General features: G+C 35.5%; 1 non-coding gene across 1 annotated transcript; it reads right to left on the bottom strand.

The window, feature by feature from the left end:
- Positions 1 to 1126: 1126 nt before the first annotated feature.
- LOC118347820 lies at positions 1127 to 1233 on the bottom strand. The gene has a single exon (XR_004800967.1). It is a non-coding gene; the product is annotated as a small nucleolar RNA R71 (small nucleolar RNA).
- Between the last annotated feature and the right edge of the window lie 2487 nt (positions 1234 to 3720).

Below are 3720 nucleotides of genomic sequence, written 5' to 3'. Positions count from 1 at the left end.
AATTAAACAAAAGATAAGAATGTGCCAACGTGATTTGTGTGGCTTTTATGTGAAATATTATTAATTTTAATGTGCTCAGATGCTTTTAAATTTGCATAGACATATCATGGATTATCGTATGTTGAGTAATTCTAATTCTACTCGAGAGAGGGTCTTAGATGAGTTAGAATATTTCGCCGTCAAATAGGATGATAATTGATTGGTTGTATGGTTAGGATTTGAGATTGGATTGGTTAGGTGAGTCGGATGCCTTAGTGTTTTCTTCTTGAGTGAAAGCTTCTTCTTTCCAAGTGTTTGGTCAATTCTTAATTTGTTGATTTAATTTAATTTGTTGCAATTTTTCAAATTCAAAATCCACCACTTTTCTTGATTTTCAAATAACTTAGAATTAGAACAATTTCAATAGTTAATAGGTAAATAGTCCTCGTGGGTTTGACATCTTTCTTATCATTATATTACATGGTACGATTTTGTGCACTTACGAAATTTTACAACAAGTTTTAGCACCGTTGCTGGGGACTATTTATTTTCTATTACTTTTGATACCAACTAGTTCTAAGTTAATTTTAATTTTTTTTCTAAGTCTTGATTGTTAATTTTGTTTTTATTTTTCTTTTCAAGATTCTCGAGTTGTGCATGAGACATACTCGAAGCTTGGATTTAGTACATTTTGACCCTTAAATTGAACACACCCTTCATCGTTTGAACAAGGAGAATGAGGATTCCACAACTGAGAACGAAACAATGGAAGATCAACTTGGAAACAGGACTTTGGGAGATTATGCTGTCCCTTTGGTCACCGGAGCTACTTCTAGCATTAGACGACCTGCCATTCAAGCCAATAACTTTGAGATAAAGTCAGCTATTCTTCAAATGATGGCTTCAACGGTGCAATTCAGTGGCATGCCACATGATGATCCAAATGCTCACATAGCTAATTTTTCTGGAGTTATGTGATACTTTTAAACATAACGGGGTTTATGATGATGCTATTAGATTGAGACTTTTTCCATTCTCCTTCTGAGACAAGGCAAAGGAAATTCACTTCCACCGTTAACTATAACTACATGGTACGATTTGGCTAAAAAGTTTCTAGCAAAGTTCTTTCCCCCAGCCAAAATTGTGAAGATGCAAAATGATATCACCACTTTTGTCCAATTTGATATGGAGTCTCTTTATGAAGCTTGGGAGAGGTATAAAGAATTGCTTAGAAAGTGCCCACATCATGGACTTCCTATTTGGATTCAAGTGCAAACCTTCTACAATGGTTTGCAGCCTACAACACGTACAATGATTGATGCAGCAGCGGGAGAGACTTTGATGAAGAAATCACCGGAAGACGCATATGAGTTGGTGGAGGAGATGGCAACCAACAATTATCAATGGCCAATGGATCGAGTGACAACAAAAAGAACTCAGGGAGTTCACGAAATTGATTCTTTCTCCGCTTTAGCTGCTCAAGTTGCAGCTTTATCTAAGAAATTAGACAATGTCAATGTGAGTTCATTCAATTTACTAATGCAATTTGTAAATTTTGTGCAAGAAATCATATGGGGGTAGATTGTCAAGTGGGAAATCCATTCGCCAACAATAGGTCGGAGCAAGCGAACTTTGTGTCAAATTACCAACGACAAAGCAATCCTTATTCCAACACTTACAATCCAGGATGGAGAAACCACCCAAATTTCTTGTGGAGCAACTCCCAGAATGTTGTCAAGCGTCCACCGAGTTTTCAAAACCAACAACAAGTTTTTGGCAAAACACCCCCAAACTTAAGATTTGCTAATCCTCGAGCAAAAAGAAAAGAGAAAAGAAAAGTTAAACAAATAAAGTAAATTGGTTTCTCATAATGATTGCCTCATGGATTGCATAAAGAAACTGATTCAAGGAAAGTCTAGACATTTAACAAGTTTTTAGACTAATTCAAGAGCATGCTTAGGTTTACAGGAAAATCTTTGAGTGTGTGTGTGAGTAACCAATCTCAACTTGCTACTCTATTAACTCGGATCTATTCATGCAAACTCAATTGAATTATGATTGATCTCTATGAGGATGAGATTCTCGAACTTCATATGCCTATTTTTCAAATCAACTCTCCACTAATGTAGTACAAACACACCACCAAAGATCAAAAGGTCTTAATAATAAGGTGATGGCAAAAGAAAAAAATTGGTATGGAATTCAAAGCAAGAAAATTCAACACAAGCTTCACCAATGAAGAGAGAAACAGAGTTTTACATTTACTTTCTAAAGCAACTTATGAGCGATTTATTCATCTTTTTGTTTTCTCTCTCTCTCTCTCTTTGTTTTTTTTTTAATTCCACAACGCCCAAACTTTTTTTCTTTTGTAATTCGGGTTGTATTATTTATATTTTTTTCATTTTTTTTATAATAGAATACCAAACTTGCTCTTGCTCTTTTAACTCTTTAACAAACTTTTTCCCTTATGCAATGATTGATCAAGTAACAAATTTTCTTGAAAATGTAGGATTAGTGTTTATGGGTTAAAAGGTGTGGTAAATGTGGGTTACTGAAAGAAAAATAGCCAATGTGTTTAAGGCTCAAAGGGGTGACTAGAGATAGATAATTAGGGTAGACTAGAAAAGCTCAAAGGTTCCAAAGATGGCCTAGATCATATCTCTAGTGGAGTGCTGCATAGGATTTCACCTCAAGAGATTATCAAATAGGTTCTAGAGTTCAGTGAGATCTTAGAAAATATCTAATTCACATAAATATAATCTTAGTCAACAAAGCAACTTATTGATCATGGTATTGTGCAAAAGTGTTCAAAGGAATTCAAATAACCCAAGCTAACACAAGAATTAAGCACAAACAAGACAAATTTAGCATTTTCTAAAAACCCAACTCAATTTCAATCAGGTAATATCTTAGGCTTGTGATCATCAGCCCAAAAACAAAACAAAAGGAAAACAAAATATTTTTGTGATTTTTAAATTTTTAAATTTTTTTGTGAAAATAAATATATACTCCAAAATAAATGACACCTACCCCCAAACTTAATGAACACATTGTCTCCAATGTGAAGAATCAAAATAGATGAAAATTGAAAGGATCAAAGTAAACTTCCCTGAAAATGTTGCATGAGTGCAATTGTAGGTCTGGGGAACATTGGAGGCAGTCATTTGGGTGCTGCGGCGCCGACTCTTGAGTGTGTGATGGTGTGTTTCAAAGGAGTGCTGTGGAAGGCTCTTCTAGCATAGCGGTGCGGAGCTGCTTTTTTGTAGAAGAAAAATAACAATTTGAAAATTTTTTTGAACACCTTCGAGACCATGGAGTTTGGTTCCTTTAACATCCTCCAGCAGTATTTGGCTAGAAGAGCCTTGTTGAAACTGTTGAGATCCCTAAACCCCAGGCCTCCCTGATTCTTAACCATCCCCAAAGACCTCCACGTTTTCCAATGAATTCCTTTCCATTCTGCACTATGACTCCACCAGAAACTAGATAAGAGGGACTCAATTTCTTTAATTAGAATTCCAGGCAATTTAAAAACAGACATGGTGTAGGCTGGGATTGCCTGTAAGACACTCTTGATGAGGATCTCTTTATCTTCTGAGGATAAAAATTTAGTCTTCCAACTATTGATTCTTTTCTAGATCCTCTCCTTTGAAGACTTGAAGGTATTATACTTATCCCTTCCAACTACAGTGGGGAGGCCTAGATATTGATTATAATCATTACACCTTGATCCACTCACCTGCT

Source organism: Juglans regia, chromosome 2 (assembly GCF_001411555.2).
Source record: "Juglans regia cultivar Chandler chromosome 2, Walnut 2.0, whole genome shotgun sequence".
NCBI lineage: Eukaryota > Viridiplantae > Streptophyta > Magnoliopsida > Fagales > Juglandaceae > Juglans > Juglans regia.
Note: the sequence above shows the minus strand (reverse complement) of the source record. Positions and strands in the feature narration are given on the sequence as shown.